At 44.5% G+C, this 18,329-nt stretch overlaps 1 pseudogene; it reads left to right on the top strand.

Annotated features, from left to right (window-relative positions):
• The first annotated feature begins 16,755 nt into the window (after nucleotides 1-16,755).
• On the top strand, nucleotides 16,756-16,894 carry LOC125541922 (annotated as a pseudogene).
• Nucleotides 16,895-18,329: the final 1,435 nt, after the last annotated feature.

Here is an 18,329-nt window from a genome sequence, read left to right as displayed (position 1 = left end):
TCAACGCACTCAAAAGAAAGTTTTACAAATCTTGAATACCAAGCATATTATTATTTTTAAGCAAATTACCATGCTATTTAAGACTCAAATTAATCTAAGTGAAGCATGAGAGATCAATAGTTTCTTCAAAACAAATCTACCACCGTGCTCTAAAAGATCTAAGTGAAGCACATAGAGCAAAACTATAAAGCTCAAAAGATATAAGTGAAGCACATAGAGCAAGACTATCAAGCTCAAAAGATATAGGTGAAGCACATAGAGTATTCTATCATATTCCAATTCAAGTATGGCTCTCTCAAAAGGTGTGTACAGCAAGGATGATTGTGGTAAAATAAAAGGCAAAGACTCAAATCATACAATACGCTCCAAGCAAAACACATATCATGTGGTGAATAAAAATATAGCTCCAAGTAAAATTACCGATGGAAGTAGACGAAAGAGGGGATGCCTTCCGGGTATCCCCAAGCTTTGACTTTTTGGTGTCCTTGGATTATCTTTGGGGTTCCATGGGCATCCCCAAGCTTAGGTTCTTGCCACTCCTTGTTCCATAATCCATCAAAAGAATTTACCCAAAACTTGAAAAACTTCACAACACAAAACTCAACAGAAATCTCGTGAGCTCCGTTAGCGAAAGAAAACAAAAGACCACTTCAAGGTACTGTAATGAACTCATTCTTTATTTATATTGGTGTTAAACCTACTGTATTCCAACTTCTATATGGATTATAAACTATTTTACTAGCCATAGATTCATCAAAATAAGCAAACAATGCACGAAAAACAGAATCTGTCAAAAACAGAACAGTATGTAGTAATCTGTAACTAACGCAAACTTCTGGGGCCAGCAAGCAGAAAAAGGACTGACGTCTTGCGGCGCGCTAGCGCGCGTACTCCAAAAAATCAGCCAAAATAGGATGACCTAGACAATTTGTTTATTGATCAGCAGCAATTGGAATCACTATTTTATCATGTTCTGGTGATTTTTAACAATTGTTTTCGTGAACAGAAAGTTTCTGGAAATTACAGCAAGATCAAATAACTATCATCCAAGAAGATCCTATAGGTTTAACTTGGCATAAACACTAATTAAAAGATAAAACCACATCTAAACAGAAGGTAGATGGATTATTTATTCCTAAACAGAAGCAAAAACAAAAAAACTAAAAATAAAATTGGGTTGCCTCCCAACAAGCGTTATCGTTTAACGCCCCTAGCTAGGCATAAAAGCAAGGATAGATCTAGGTTTTTCCATCTTTGGTACTAGGAAAGAAAAGAGCAAATTTCCTTTCTATGGCATTTATCCTCCTATTTTGGGAAAGCACATTGCCATTAATGGAGGAAGTAAGATTAAGCACGTTACGGAAATTTGCATCTAAACTAGATTTCATCTCTTTGATAATTTCGTTTTGATAGAAGCATAAGAGGGTGGTAGATTCAACCTTATCATTCATGGGGTGCCCAAATATAGTTTTCATCCTTTCATAGGTATCTATAGCATCCCCTTCAAGAAAACCCTCTTCAAAAATAGAATCTAGCACTTGCTTGAAAGAAGCGGGTAATCCAACATAGAAACTTTTTAAGTAAACTTCAATTTGATATTGTGGTACATAGCTAGCCCTAATCCTCAATAACCTATCCCAAGCATCTTTTAAAGACTCATCAAGTAAATAACGAAAAATTCCAGAGTCATCTTCATCAAAATTATTTAAACTCTCATTGGTAACCCCGGTGGGTCTTTCCATAGCATCATTATTTATGAGCTTAGAGAGGATAGAGGGGTCATCCAAGGTACTAGTACCCTGGAAAGGACCCTTCATTCTTTTTGATTCGGCCATGGCAACGGGAAGATGAGGAGAAGGCAAACGGAAAAGAGAGGGCGAATAAAACGGCAAGGGTGAAGTGGGGGAGAGGAAAACGAGAGGCAAATGGCAAATAATGTAGTGCGAGAGATAGGGATTGTGATGGGTACTTGGTATGTTGACTTTTGCGTAGACTCCCCGGCAATGGCGCCAGAAATTCTTCTTGCTACCTCTTGAGCACTGTGTTGGATTTCCCCGAAGAGGAGAGGATGATGCAGCAAAGTGCGTAAGTATTTCCCTCAGTTTTTGAGAACCAAGGTATCAATCCAGTAGGAGGCTACACGCGAGTCCCTCATACCTACACACACTGGTAGAAAAAGGGCCTATAGTCCCGGTTCGTAAGGGCCTTTAGTCCCGGTTCCTGAACCGGGACTAAAGTGTCGGTACTAATGCCCCGAACCTTTAGTCCCGGTTCAATCCAGAACCGTTACTGATGGGCCTCCATGTGGGCAGTGCGCAGAGCCTAGGCAGGAGACCCTTTGGTCCCGGTTGGTGGCACCAACCGGGACCAATAGGCATCCACGCGTCAGCATTTCTATGGCTGGGGTTTTTGTTTTTTTTGAAGGGGGGGGTTTGGGGGTTTTGGGGGGTTAATTTAGGTGTTTCATATATTGTGTTAGCTAGCTATAATTAATAGAGAGAAGTGTCCTCTCTTATGTCCGTGCTTGGTCGACGCTACGTACTATACATACGTATAGAGAGGACTAGACACGCTGGCTAGCTAGTAAGCAAACGAAGGAAACCGAAGATCGCCATGAACATATATGCATACAGAGACAAGTGATATCGACCACCTCTCCTTCTCTGAGAGATTGGTCGAACAACAAGTTTTCGTATATCTATCTGACACTACCGGCTACATATATACAATAATTATCTCTTACAAATATAATCATACGGACTCAGGGTCCACATAGAATTCTCCGTCTTTAGGGATCACGTGGTCAAGAAAGAATGCCGCCAATTCCTCTTGAATTGCTCGCATGCGAGCTGGTGCTAGGAGTTCATCCCGCTTCCGAAACATCTAATTTAAATAAGGGGGTCAATACATATATATATGAATGAATGAAACTCAACACAAATGATGGTAATAAAATAAAATTGTGAATGTTGTTATTTACGTACTTCATATTGTTCATCAGTGTAGCCCCGCTCACAAGTCGTGTGGCGGATGGACTCGCAAACATAGTATCCACAGAAATCATTCCCTTGTTCCTGCCACAACCACTTTACAAGAAATAGAGGTTAATCAAACTGATAAGCAAGAATGCCAAATGGTATTGATGAAACTAGCACTTGAATGACTAGTAGATGCGCTTAAAATGCTACTATAGTACTTACTTTCGGGTGTCTAAATTGCAGCTCCTTCGGCAGTCCCGGAGCTTTTCTGGTGAATTTTCTCCAAACCCTGCCGGAGAAAGAAAACAATTACATGATATATCAGGAAATGAACAAAGTTGCTGATATGGTGGATAATGATCGATTTAACTTACTTCTCGAGTATTTGAGTCATGTCTGCATAGTCCTGGGGATCTTTTCGTCTTGAGTCTAAGACGGTTACTAGTCCCTGCTCAAGCTTAATCTCTAGGAGAATATAGTGGAAACTGCACACACATGCATAACTCATCAATTACATTACTATAACCTTGACTAATATATAAGGGAAACCGAATACGCACAAGACAGTAACACTCACTTGAAGTTGTAAGGAAAGAGTATTATATCTTTGTTTTCATTTATTACGAATGATCGTAGCAAGTTGGCCTCGGTAACTGTGGCATGAAATTTAACCTGAGTTGCATCTATGAGATATGTGTTAATGAACCCAATATCACCGACTTGTCTTTTCTTCAATTCGGCGATCTTCAATCTGCATAATATAGTGAGGATGATTATAAATACATGCAATGAAAGAGCTAAGCTATATAGAGAAACTTAATGACAAAAGTAGTACTACTTACAAATAGTAGCAGGCGACCGTTGTTTTATCGAGGGCCAATTGATTGAAAAACTGATAGAACTCCTCAAATGGAACAGGCAACAGATCAATTCCAATGAGGTCATGCTCCTCTTTAACTTTCACATACAAAGTACTCCTCCCCCCAGAGTCTCTGCAGATTTTCAAGTACCAATCATGCAATCTTCGCATCATCGTTGATAGAGATCTTTCATCTTTGACGAGAGGCTTCCCGTACTCGTATATTTGTATCTGCATGTCCATGGGTTCATAATGTACTTCGTCGGGCAGGTAATCTGCAAGATTGCTATAACCGGGCACCATCCTCGGATCATTAGCGACGTTGTGGCTAGGCACCTTGAGCGGGGGGCACGATTGCTTCACTTGTTCGCCGAGCTGGGCAATTTGTTTCCCAGCTCGTCGTTCTTTCAGCCTTTGATCACTGACAGTACTTCCCGACCGCTCCGCTTCGGCAAATTCCTTTCCAATAATGCGCTCATAGTTTCCTTTCGGCGGAGACTTTGGTGGTTTTGTCAGGGCAGCCAGAGTGCGCTTTGCTTTCACCGCATCTACCTTCTCCTCCGGAGGTGGATGTCTCTTTGCTTTCAACCCTTCAAAGAAGTCCTTCACTTCGGTCCGCACGAATCCTCTCAAATGGTAACTTCTCTGGAGTCTTCAGAGAAGGACCGAATCTGTATGTCCTCCCGCCTCTGGTTGTACTGCTAGACGCCGACCGAGCAGACGGAGCGGTTGTCTTCTTTACTTTCTTAAGAGGCGGAGGAGAAGGACTACGATGCGCCGGAGCAGCTGGAGCGGCGGCAGGTCTCTTCAGCCCTTGCTGACGAGGCGGAGAAGGAGGAGGCTGGCTGCTCGGGCACGTCGGCGCAGGCGGAGAAGGAGGCGGAGTGCCGCCACGCACCGGAGAAGGAGCCGGCCGAGGGCCCTGATCGTCACTCGCCGGAGGAGGAGGCGGTGGAGGCGGAGTGCCCTGACTTGCCGGAGGAGGAGGAGGAGGCGGAGGCGTCCAGTTCGGAAGGTTGATGAGCTCCTTCCGCCATAGGCATGGAGTCTTCAAAGCAGACCCCAGCCGAGTCTCCCCTTCACTGGTAGGGTGGTCAAGCTGGAGGTCCTCAAATCCCTCCGTTATCTCATCCACCATCACCCTAGCATATCCTTCTGGAATCGGCCGGCAGTGAAAAGTTGCGCCGGGTTCAGTAGGATAAACAGAGCCAACAGCCACCTTGACCTTCAAATTCATCCATTGCGTCATAAGGTGGCAATTTTGAGACTCCGTTATAGCATCCACGGGATAGCTGGCAGGAGCCGTCAAGGCATGCTCCGGCTGAAGCAGCTCGGTGGAAGCTACGCTGCTTCTGCGCTGAGATGGCAGGGTAGCTTCGGGAGAGGCTTCGGCAGTACGTTTGCTGCGATTTGCTTCTCGTTCCTCTATCGCGTCTACCCTTGCTTGCAGCGCCTGCATTTGGGTCTGCTGCACTTTTTTCCTCCTCTCATGGGATTTGTAACCGCCTGCGTCTGGAAACCCAACCTTCCACGGAATGGAGCCTGGCGTGCCTCATGTCCGTCCAGGGTGCTCAGGATTCCCGAGGGCCATTGTGAGCTCGTCGTTCTCTCTGTCTGGAAAGAACGTCCCTTCCTGCGCTTCTTCGATATACTGCTTAAGCTTACCGACTGGTATGTCCATTTGATCGTTCATCCAAATGCACTTCCCTGTTACAGGGTCCAAGGTTCCGCCAGCCCCGAAGAACCAAGTCCGGCAACGGTCTAGCCAGTTAATTGTCTCTGGTTCGATCCCTTTATGAACCAGATCATTCTCAGTCTTGGACCACTTAGGCCGGGCTACGAGGTAGCCACCTGACCCCGTGCGATGGTGAAGCTTCTTCTTCGCAGCATTTTGCTTGTTTGTCGCCGACATCTTCTTACTCTTTTCCGATGTCTTGTGGGCCACAAATGCGGGCCAGTGATCTCTGATCTTCTCATATCTGCTCTTGAATTCTGGTGTCTCATTATTTTCGACAAACTTATTCAGCTCTTTCTTCCACCTCCTGAATAGTTCTGCCATCCTCTTCAGAGCAAAAGACTTGATTAATTTCTCTTTAACTGGGTTCTCTGGATTATCCTCTGGCGGTAGGGTGAAATTTGACTTCAGCTCAGTCCAAAGAACATTTTTCTGCATATCATTGACATAAGACACCTCAGGGTCTTCTGTAGCCGGCTTAAACCATTGTTGGATGCTTATCGGGATCTTGTCCCTAACCAGAACCCCGCATTGAGCAACAAATGCGCTCTTTGTCCGGAGGGGTTCTATAGGTTGGCCGTCGGGCGCGATTGCTATGATCTCAAACTTTTCATCCGAGCTCAACTTTTTCTTCGGGCCTCGTCTCTTTACCGAAGTTGTGCTCGATCCGGAGGGCTAGAAAAAAGAACAAAGACTTAATTAATATGTGTACATACCAAAACAATGAATGCATCAATCAGCTAGTTAGCATAGGCTTAACTAATATATATACCTGGCCGGACTCGGTTCGGTCACCGGAGCCGTCATCACGGTATCCTTCTTGCACCGGCATTGGGTCACCGGAGCCGTCCTCATGTTCTTCTTCTTGCACCGGCATTAGGTCACTGTAGCCAGCTTGTTCACCCTCTCCTTCCAGACCATCGGTTTCGTTGAGAAACAACGAGATGGCATCACTTCCTTCTGCGATTATGTCCCTCAACAATGCTTCTTCTGTTGCTTCGTCTAGGGCGGTGTCCATAGTTTCTACAAATATTTACAACATGGCAATTATTATTCAAACATGACAGATGGATATATTAGTGCCAAACGTAGAACTAGCTACCTAATCATAGTAAGCTATCGGGAGGGGGTATATATCGACAATGACGACACTACATCTATGTCCCTCGACGACCCTCGTTCCCGATAAAAAAAAGAGGAAGAAGAAGAAAAAAATAGGAGAAGAAAGAATAGAGGAGAAGAACTCCTCTATTCTTTCTTCTCCTCTTTTTTTTCTTCTTCCTCTTCTTTTTTTATCCTCTTCTTCCTCTCATGTTCGAGAGGATCGCCGAGGGGTCGGGAGGTTGCCTAGTGTCAAAGGATTCAACAAAACCATGTCTTCATCATTAGGCGAAAGTAACATGTGCATGATGGTACGAAGCTCTTCAAAGTTGTTCTAGAACGGAGTCCCAGATAGGATAATTCGCTTTTTGGTACAAAGTTCAGAAAGATCCTTCCGAATATCGCTATTTGGAAGGCCTTTGCTGAATTCATACCAAAAGGCGGATTATTCTATCCGAGACTCCATTCCAGAACAACTTTGCAGAACTTCATACCAACATGCCCTGGTTACTTCCGGCTAATGATGAAGTCATGGATTTCTTCAATACTTTGACACTAGGAAACCTCTCTCGACCCCTCGGCGATCCTCGACCCCTCGAACCCTCGACGACCCTGGAACCCTCGACCCCTAGACGACCCTCTTCTTCCTCTCATGTTCGAGAGGATCGCCGAGGGGTCGGGAGGTTGCCTAGTGTCAAAGGATTCAACAAAACCATGTCTTCATCATTAGGCGAAAGTAACATGTGCATGATGGTACGAAGCTCTTCAAAGTTGTTTTGGAACGGAGTCCCAGATAGGATAATTCGCTTTTTGGTACAAAGTTCAGCAAGAGCCTTCCGAATATCGCTATTTGGAAGGCCTTTGCTGAATTCGTACCAAAAGGCAGATTATTCTATCCGGGACTCCATTCCAGAACAACTTTGCAGAACTTCGTACCAACATGCCCTGGTTACTTCCGGCTAATGATGAAGGCATGGATTTCTTTAATACTTTGACACTAGGAAACCTCTCTCGACCCCTCGGCGATCCTCGACCCCTCGAACCCTCGACGACCCTGGAACCCTCGACCCCTAGACGACCCTGCTGGAACCATCGACCCTCGACCCTATAGAACCCTCGAACCCTCGAACCCTCGACCCTGAAACCCTCGACCCTTGACCCCTTAACGACCCTCGACCCTCTACCCTAGTTCCCGACCCTCGACCCCTCGGCGATCCTCGACACCCTCGTTCCCGATAAAAATTAAGAAGAAGAAGAAGAAGAAAATAGAGGAGAAGAAGAAAGGAATAGCTAGAGGAGAAGATCGAAGAAAAAAAAGAAGAGAAAAAAGAGGAGAAGAAGAAAGGAATAGTGGAGAAGAAGAGAAAATAGAATATATTTCTCCTCTTCTTTTTCTTCTTTTTTCTTCTTCTTATTTATTTCTCCTCTTCTTTTCCTCTCCTCTTCTTCTTTCTTTCCTCTTCTTATTTTCTTCTTTCCTATCCTTCTTTTTCTAAAATTGTAACTTTTGCATATATAAAACTTTTCTAAAATTGTAACTTTCTATATAAAACTTTCCTATCGGGAGGGGGAGAAGATGAAGAAAAAAAAGAAGAAAAAAAAGAGGAGAAGAAGAAAGGAATAGAGGAGAAGAAGAAAGGAATAGAGGAGAAGAAGAAAAAATAGAAAAAAATTCTATTTTTTCTTCTTCTCCTCTATTCCTTTCTTCTTCTCCTCTTCCTTTTCTTCCTCTCCTCGTCTTCTCCTTCTTCTTCTCCTTCTTTCTCTACTTATTTTCCTTTTCCTTATTTTACTTTTTCCTCTCCACTAACATAAAATGCACTAACCTAAAATGCAACAAACATAAAATGCACTAAATCGATCAACTAACCTAAAATCAGTGATAAAATGCACTAACCTAAAATCGATATCTACTAACAACTTAAAAAATTAATACATATATGAAAAAATGCATATATGAAAAAAAAACATCATCATATCATCAACAGAAAAAAAACATCATCATATCATCAACAGAAAAAAAACATCATCATATCATCAACATCATCATATCATCAAACTAAAATCAGTGATAAAGGGCGCCGGCGGCCGGACCGAAGGTGGCGGCGTGTGGTCGGGGTGACGGCAACGGGGTTGGGGAAGGGGCGGCGCGCGGCGACGGCGACGGGGTCAGGGAAGGGGCGGCGCGCGGCGGGCGCGGGGCGATGACGGGCTCGGGGCGACGGCGCGGGGCGACGACGGGCTCGGGGCGGCGACGGCGGGCGCGGGGCGACGGCGCGGGGCGACGACGGGCTCGGGGCGACGACGACGACGACGAACGGCCTGGGGGCGTCGGGGCGAATGGGAGCGGTTGGCCAAAATTTCACAAGTGTTGGCTTATATAGCCAGAGCAATGGTCCCGGTTCGTGAAATCAACCGGGACTAATGCCCCTCTTTGGTCCCGGTTGGTGCCACGAACCGGGACCAAAGGCCAATTTTCAGCAGCCCAAAGGGCGGGAAGCGGCGGCCTTTGGTCCCGGTTGGTGGCACCAACCGGGACTAAAGGCATTGGTCACGGTTGGTGCCACGAACCGTGACCAATGCCCCCTTTAGTCCCGGTTGGTGCCACCAACCGGGACCAATGGCCTGTGCTGCCCCCGCCCAAAAGTTTAGTCCCACATCGCTAGCTGAAGGGCGCCGGCACTTGTTTATAAGCGCTGCTGTGCCTCCCCATTCGAGCTCCTCTCTAATGCAGGCTTTCGGGCCTAAACTTGCTACTGCCTGTGGGCCTATTGGGCCTCTGCGGGCCTGAATCCTGGCCCATGTAGGGTTTCTAGTCGTATTCAGGCCGTGGAGGCCCAGTAGGTGGCATTTTTTTGGTTTTTTCTTTTTTATTTCTTACATTTTTTTGGTTTTTTATTTTTTTATTTCTACTTAAAACTAAATACTTACAGTTTTTTAGTGATTTCTTTTTGCTTTTAGGTCACAAAAATTATAAACTTTCTGTTAGTGCCATTAGTTTTAAATTTTGAATAGTTTAAATTTGAATTTTTAAAAATTTGTGTGAATCACTAGTTTATGAATAACTTTACTATAAAAATAGAAATTTTTTTCTATTTATTTTTTATTTATACTTACAACTAAATACTTATAGTTTTTTAGTGATTTCTTTTTGATTTTAGGTCACAAAAATTATAAACTTTCTGTTAGTGCCATTAGTTTTAAATTTTGAATAGTTTAAATTTGAATTTTTAAAAATTTGTGTGAATCACTAGTTTATGAATAACTTTACTATAAAAATAGAATTTTTTTTTTTTTCTATTTATTTTTTATTTATACTTACAATTAAATACTTATAGTTTGATTTTAGGTCACAAAAATTATATTCTTTTTGCTATTGAAGAATATTATAGTTTTATTTTAGTTGATCATAACATAATATTTTAATTGATTGTTTTTATTTTCATAAAAGTTTTGTAGTTCATTCTGTTTGCTATTAATTCATTCTTTGAGCTAAATGACTCTGAATTGGAAAGCATTTAAAAATGAACTCTGAAAAGGTTGAAAGTTGGCATGGTATCATCATTCACCCACATAGCATGTTCCAAAAAGTAGAGAGAGTTACGACAAAAACTTGATGCACTTCGTGTACAAAATGGACAATCACTTTCGAAGTATCAAAGTTTCGGACAATAACTGCGCCACATCATTGGCTAGGACGAATGGTTCGTCTGTGTACCCAAGATTGTTTAGATCCACTGTTGTCATACCGTACTGTGGGTCTACCTGTACCCCGCCTCCTGACATATTGATCCATTTGCCTCAACACATAAAACCTTGAACCATAAGACATGAAAGCATTTCAAATGAACTCTGAAAAAGTTGAAAGTTGGGATGGTATCATAATTTCACCCACATAGCATGTGCATGTACAAAACGGACAATGGTATTCACTTGTGTCATTTGCTATGGTATCATCATAATAGTTGCGGGAGAAAGTCTTCACTTTTTCTTCGCTTGTGTCATTTGCTTATTGCGCCGTAACCATGGATAATCTTCATTGTTTATCAGGATGCTTGGGTCAGCCTTGACATTGAAGGGAGGAATTTCATGAAACTTTTCATAATCTTCAGACATGTCTGTCTTGCCGTCCACTCCCAGGATGTCCCTTTTTCCTGAAAGAACTATGTGGCGCTTTGGCTCATCGTATGATGTATTCGCTTCCTTATCTTTTCTTTTTCTCGGTTTGGTAGACATGTCCTTCACATAGATAACCTGTGCCACATCATTGGCTAGGACGAACGGTTCGTCAGTGTACCCAAGATTTTTCAGATCCACTGTTGTCATTCCGTACTGTGGGTCTACCTGTACCCCGCCGCCTAACAGATTGACCCATTTGCACTTAAACAAAGGGACCTTAAAATCAGGTCCGTAGTCAAGTTCCCATATGTCCACTATGTAACCATAATATGTGTCCTTTCCGCTCTCGGTGCTGCATCAAAGCGGCCACCGCTGTTTTGGTTGGTGCTCTTTTGATCTTGGGCGATCGTGTAAAATGTATTCCCATTTATCTCGTATCCTTTGTAAGTCAATACAGTCAAAGATGGTCTCCTGGACAACAAGTACAACTCATCACAAACAGTGTTGTCATCTCTGAGACGTGTTTCCAATCAACTGCTGAAATTCCTGATGTGTTCACATGTAATCTAGTCGTCGCACTGCTCCGGGTGTTTGGAGCGCAGATTGTTCTTGTGTTCATCGACATACGGGGTCACCAAGGTAGAGTTCTATAGAACTGTGTAGTGTGCTTGAGACCAAGAATATCCGTCCCTGCATATTATTGAGTCTCTTCCAAGAGTGCCTTTTCAAGTCAGTCTCCCCTCATACCGTGATTTAGGGAGACCTATCTTCTTAAGGCCAGGAATGAAGTCAACACAAAACCCGATAACATCCTCTGTTTGATGGCCCATGGAGATGCTTCCTTCTGGCCTAGCGCGGTTACGGACATATTTCTTTAGGACTCACATGAACCTCTCAAAGGGGAACATATTGTGTAGAAATACGGGCCCCAGGATAACAATCTCGTCGACTAGATGAACTAGGACGTGCGTCATGATATTGAAGAAGGATGGTGGGAACACCAGCTCGAAACTGACAAGACATTGCGCCACATCACTCCTTAGCCTTGGTACGATTTCTGGATCGATCACCTTCTGAGAGATTGCATTGAGGAATGCACATAGCTTCACAATGGCTAATCGGACGTTTTCCGGTAGAAGCCCCCTCAATGCAACCGGAAGCAGTTGCGTCATAATCACGTGGCAGTCATGAGACTTTAGGTTCTGAAACTTTTTCTCTGGCATATTTATTATTCCCTTTATATTCGACGAGAAGCCAGTCGTGACCTTCATACTGAGCAGGCATTCAAAGAAGATTTCTTTCTCTTCTTTCGTAAGAGCGTAGCTGGCAGGACCTTTATACTGCTTCGGAGGCATGCCGTCTTTTTCGTGCAAACGTTGCAGGTCCTCCCGTGCCTCAGGTGTATCTTTTGTCTTCCATACACGCCCAAGAAGCCTAGCAGGTTCACGCAAAGGTTCTTCGTCACGTGCATCACGTCGATTGAGAGCGGACCTCTAGGTCTTTCCAGTAGGGTAGGTCCCAAAATATAGATTTCTTCTTCCACATGGGTGCGTGTCCCTCAGCGTCATTCGGAACAGCTAGTCCACCGGGACCCTTTCCAAAGATTACGTAGTGTAAATCATTGACCATAGCAAGCACGTGATCACCGGTGCGCATGGCGGGCTTCTTCCGGTGATCTGCCTCGCCTTTGAAATGCTTGCCTTTCTTTCGACATTGATGGTTGGTCGGAAGAAATCGACGATGGCCCAGGTACACATTCTTCCTGCATTTGTCCAGGTATATACTTTCAGTGTCATCTAAACAGTGCGTGCATGCGTGGTATCCTTTGTTTGTCTGTCCTGAAAGGTTACTGAGAGCGGGCCAATCGTTGATGGTCACGAATAGCAACGCCTTAAGGTTAAATTCCTCCTGTCTGTGCTCATCCCACGTACGTACACCGTTTCCATTCCACAGCTGTAAAAGTTCTTCAACTAATGGCCTTAGGTACACATCAATTCGTTGCCGGGTTGCTTAGGGCCTTGGATGAGAACTGGCATCATAATGAACTTCCGCTTCATGCACATCCAAGGAGGAAGGTTATACATACATAGAGTCACGGGCCAGGTGTGATTGCTGCTCTGCTCCCCGAAAGGATTAATGCCATCCGCGCTTAAAGCAAACCATACATTCCTTGGGTCCTTTGCAAACTCATCCCAGTACTTTCTCTCGATTTTTCTCCACTGCGACCCGTCAGCGGGTGCTCTCAACTTCCCATCTTTCTTTCGGTTCTCACTATGCCATCGCATCAACTTGGCATGCTCTTCGTTTCTGAACAGACGTTTCAACCGTGGTATTATAGGAGCATACCACATCACCTTCGCAGGAACCCTCTTCCTGGGGGCTCGCCGTCAACATCACCAGGGTCATCTCGTCTGATCTTATACCGCAATGCACCGCATACCGGGCATGCGTTCAGATCCTTGTATGCACCGCGGTAGAGGATGCAGTCATTAGGGCATGCATGTATCTTCTCCACCTCCAATCCTAGAGGGCATACGACCTTCTTGCTGCGTATGTACTGTCGGGCAATTCATTATCGTTTGGAAGCTTCTTCTTCAATATTTTCAGTAGCTTCTCAAATCCTTTGACAGACACAGCATTCTCTGCCTTCCACTGCAGCAATTACAGTATGGTACCGAGCTTTGTGTTGCCATCTTCGCAATTGGGGTACAACCCTTTTTTGTGATCCTCTAACATGCGATCGAACTTCAGCTTCTCCTTTTGACTATGCATTGCGTCCTTGCGCATCGACAATGACCCGGCGGAGATCACATCATTGGGCACATCGTCTGGTTCCTTTCTTCAGCAGCTTCACCCGTTGCAGCAATGGCACATCGTCTGGTTCCTCTTGATCTTCACAGCTCCCCGTGCAGCATCACCGTATTCCAGGGCACATAGTTGTCATCGTACTCTTCTTCTTCCGCCGTCTTCCATCATTAACCCCTATTCTCCGTGCTCGTCCAACATTTATAGTGTGCATGAAACCTTGTAAAGCAGGTGGGAGTGAAGGATTTTTCGGTTAGAGTAGACCTCGTTATTCCCACATTCAGTGCATGGACAACACATAAAACCATTCTGCTTGTTGCCTCAGCCGCATCGAGAAACTCCATGCACGCCTTAATGTACTCGGGGTGTGTCTGTCACCGTACATCCATTGCCGGTTCATCCTGCGTGCATTATATATAATTAAGTCAAATTATAGAAGTTCATTCATCACATTAAAACCAAAGTGCATACATAGTTCTCTAAAACATACTAGCTCCCAGAGCATCTAATTAATTAAAACCATACATTGAAACTATGTAAAACATTTCAATGCGAAACAAATGCGATCATAATCGCACCAAGGTACAATTGATCCAACGGCATAAATGATACAAGCCTCGGTATGAATGGCATATTTTCTATCTTTCTAATCTTCAAGCGCATTGCATCCATCTTGATCTTGTGATCATCGACGACATCCGCAACATGCAACTCCAATATCATCTTCTCCTCCTCAATTTTTTTATTTTTTCCTTCAACAAATTGTTTTCTTCTTCAACTAAATTTAACCTCTCGACAATAGGGTCGGTTGGCATTTCCGATTCACATACATCCTAGATAAATAAAATCTATGTCACGTTGGTCGGCATAATTTTCATAAACAATAAATGAACCAATAGTTATAAAGATAATATACATACCACATCCGAATCATAGACAGGACGAGGGCCGACGGGGGCGGATACCAAAACCATCGCACTATATAAGATGCAATAATAAATGTAAGAAAATGATACAAGTATCTATCTAAACATACAAGTAAGAATATTTTTCCTTTCAGAAAGAAGATAAGAACAAGAGGCTCACCACGGTGGTGTCGGTGATGAGATCGGCAGCGCGGGTGATCGACGGCGGTGAAGACGGGGACGGGGCGTGACGGACCGCTAAATCTAGACAAATCTCGAGGAAAATGGAGCTTGGAGGTCGAGCTTCGAGAGGAGAAAGCTTAAGTAGTGTGGCTCGGGCCATTCCATCGGAACACCTCATGTGCATTAGGATGAGCTTAGAGCACCACAAACCCCTCCCCTCGCCGGCCAGAGAAAAACAGAGCACTGGAGTGCTCTGCTCGCGGGCGAGGGTATATATAGGCACCTCATTGGTCCCGGTTTGTGGCAAGAACCGGGACTAAAGGGGAGCCTTTGGTCCCGGTTCAGGCCACCAACCGGGACCAATGGTGGTGGGCCAGGAGCGAGGCCCATTGGTCCCGGTTCGTCCCACCAACCGGGACCAAAAGGTCCAGACGAACCGGGACCAATGGCCCACGTGGTACGGCCGGCCCCCTGGGCTCACGAACCGGGACCAATGCCCACATTAGTCCCGGTCAGTTTTTGAGAACCAAGGTATCAATCCAGTAGGAGGCTACGCGCGAGTCCCTCGTACCTACACAAAACAATAGCTCAACGCAACCAACGCGATTAGGGGTTGTCAATCCCTTCACGGTCACTTACGAGAGTGAGATCTGATAGAGATGATAGATAATATTTTTGGTATTTTTGATATAAAGATGCAAGGTAAAATAAAAGGCAAAGTAAAAAAGCAAAGCAATAATAAAGTGATGGAAGATTGATATGATCAGAATAGACCCGGGGGCCATAGGTTTCACTACTGGCTTCTCTCAAGAGCATAAGTATTTCTACGGTGGGTGAACAAATTACTGTTGAGCAATTGATAGAATTGAGCATAGAATTGAGCATAAGTATTTCTACGGTGGGTGAACAAATTTCTACGGTGGGCTTCTCTCATGTATATATGCATCACGTCCGAGACAAGTAGACCGACTCTTGCCTGCATCTACTACTATTACTCCACTCATCGACCGCTATCCAGCATGCATCTAGAGTATTAAGTTCAAGAAAACAGAGTAACGCGTTAAGCAAGATGACATGATGTAGAGGAATAAATTCATGCAATATGATAAATACCCCATCTTGTTATCCTCGATGGCAACAATACAATATGTGCCTTGCTGCCCCTTCTGTCACTGGGTAAGGACACCACAAGATTGAACCCAAAGCTAAGCACTTCTCCCATTGCAAGAAAAACCAATCTAGTAGGCCAAACCAAACTGATAATTCGAAGAGACTTGCAAAGATAACCAATCATACATAAAAGAATTCAGAGAAGATTCAAATATTGTTCATAGATAAACTTGATCATAAACCCACAATTCATCGGTCTCAACAAACACACCGCAAAAAGAAGATTACATTGAATAGATCTCCACGAGAGAGGGGGAGAACATTGTATTGAGATCCAAAAAGAGAGAAGAAGCCATCTAGCTACTAACTATGAACCCGAAGGTCTGCGGTAAACTACTCACACTTCATCGGAGAGACTATGATGATGATGTAGAAGCCCTCTGTGATGGATGCCCCCTCCGGCGGAGCTCCGGAACAGGCCCCAAGATGGGATCTCGTGGGTACAGAAGGTTGCAGTTGTGGAATTAGGTTTTTGGCTCCGTCTCTGATCGTTTGGGGGTACGTAGGTATATATAGGAGGAAGGAGTACGTTGGTGGAGTTTCGAGGGGCCCACGAGGCAGGGGGCGTGCCCTCCACCCTCGTGACCGCCTCGTGGCTTTCTTGATGGAGGGTCCAAGTCTCTTGGATCTTATCTGATGAGAAAATCATGTTCCCGAAGGTTTCATTCCGTTTGGACTCCGTTTGATATTCTGTTTCTTCAAAACACTGAAATAGGCAAAAAAACAGCAATTCTGGGCTGGGCCTCCGGTTAATAGGTTAGTCCCAAAAGTAATATAAAAGTGGAAAATAAAGCCCAATATAGTACAAAACAGTAGATAATATAGCATGGAGCAATCAAAAATTATAGATACGTTGGAGACGTATCAGGCCTCGCTAATGAACTCGCTGCCGCCAGCAAGCCTATCCAGGATGATGAGTTGATCTCATAGATCCTCCACGGGCTGGACGTCGACTACCAGCCGCTCGTCTCTACCCTCGACGCCCGTGTCACGGCTATCACCCTCGACGAGCTCTATGCCATGCTGAGTAACTTCGATTAGCGCATGGCCCAATTCCATGGCTCTTCCAGCAGCTTCAAGTCCTCTACCAACGCTGCCTCTCGCGGTTGCGGCGGCGGCCCTCGCTCGCGTGGATCTCCCCGCAACAAGGGGCGATCAGGAGGCAACAACAACGGTGTTGGCTCCTCCAACTCCTGCAACGGCCGCTCCACGAACTCCAAGCCTCGCCGTGGCGTCGGCTCCAACAGGTCTCGCACGAACGCGCCCCGCTATCAGATTTGTGGCAAGCTCGGACACACGACAAAAGACTGCTGGTACCGCTATGAGGAAGATGATGACTCCTCCCAAGACGACGACAAAGTTGCTGCGGCTGCGGATGGCTCCTACGGTGTTGACACGAAGTAGTATTTCGACAGTGGCGCCACCAATCACATCACCAACGAGCTCGAGAAGGTCACTATGAAGGAAAAATACCATGGCAAAGATCAAATCTGCATTGCCAACGGTGAAGGTATGAGGATCAATCACGTTGGGCACTCATTTTTTAGTACCCCTCATCGTAAAATTCATCTAAAGAAAATTTTTCATGTCCCTAGTGCCGATAAGAATCTTCTTTCTGTTCATAGAATTGCCATTGACAACCATGTCTTTCTTGAGTTTCATCCTTATTTTTTCTTGATCAAGGATCAGGCAACAAACAAAATCCTCTATCGAGGTAGATGTGTTCGAGGGCTCTACCCGTTGCTTCCGGAGCGTAGAAGATTTAATAAACAAGCCTATGGTGTTGCCAAACTCTCGTCAACATGGTGGCACGATCGATTAGGACATGCTGCTTTCTCTTTAGTTGAAAAATTACTTAGGAAAAATGAACTCCCGTATGTTGGTGAGTGTGATCTTGAAACCATTTGTGATTCTTGTCAACGAGCTAAAAGCCATCAATTGTCGTATCCAATATCTACTAGTGTTTCTACAAAACCTTTGCAATTAATCTTCTCCGATGTTTGGGGTCCTGCCCCTAGTTCTGATGGTAGACACACTTATTATGTGAGCTTCATAGATGACTAAAGTAAATTTTCTTGGATCTGTCTTCTTAAGAAAAGGTCTGATGTCTTTCAAGTTTTCCAAAACTTCCAAGCTCTAGTTGAATGAAAATTCGATAGAAAGATCATTGCAGTACAATCTGATTAGGGGGGAGTACGAAAAATTAAACTCCTTCTTTCAAACCCTTGGCATATCACACCATGTGTCATGCCCACATGCTCATTAACAAAATGGCTCTGCTGAACGCAAGCACAAACATATAGTTGAGGTTGGGTAGGCCCTCCTAGCTGGCACATCCATGCCCCTCAAGTTTTGGGATGAGGCCTTTCTCACCGCCGTCCATATCATCAACATGCTTCGTAGTCGTGTCATCAATAATGAAACTCCACTAGAACGACTCCTCCAGACTAAACCCGACTACAAATCTCTTCGAG

The sequence above is a fragment of the Triticum urartu genome, chromosome 2 (genome assembly GCF_003073215.2).
Source record: "Triticum urartu cultivar G1812 chromosome 2, Tu2.1, whole genome shotgun sequence".
Taxonomy (NCBI): domain Eukaryota; kingdom Viridiplantae; phylum Streptophyta; class Magnoliopsida; order Poales; family Poaceae; genus Triticum; species Triticum urartu.
This window is presented reverse-complemented; position numbering and strand designations above follow the sequence as displayed.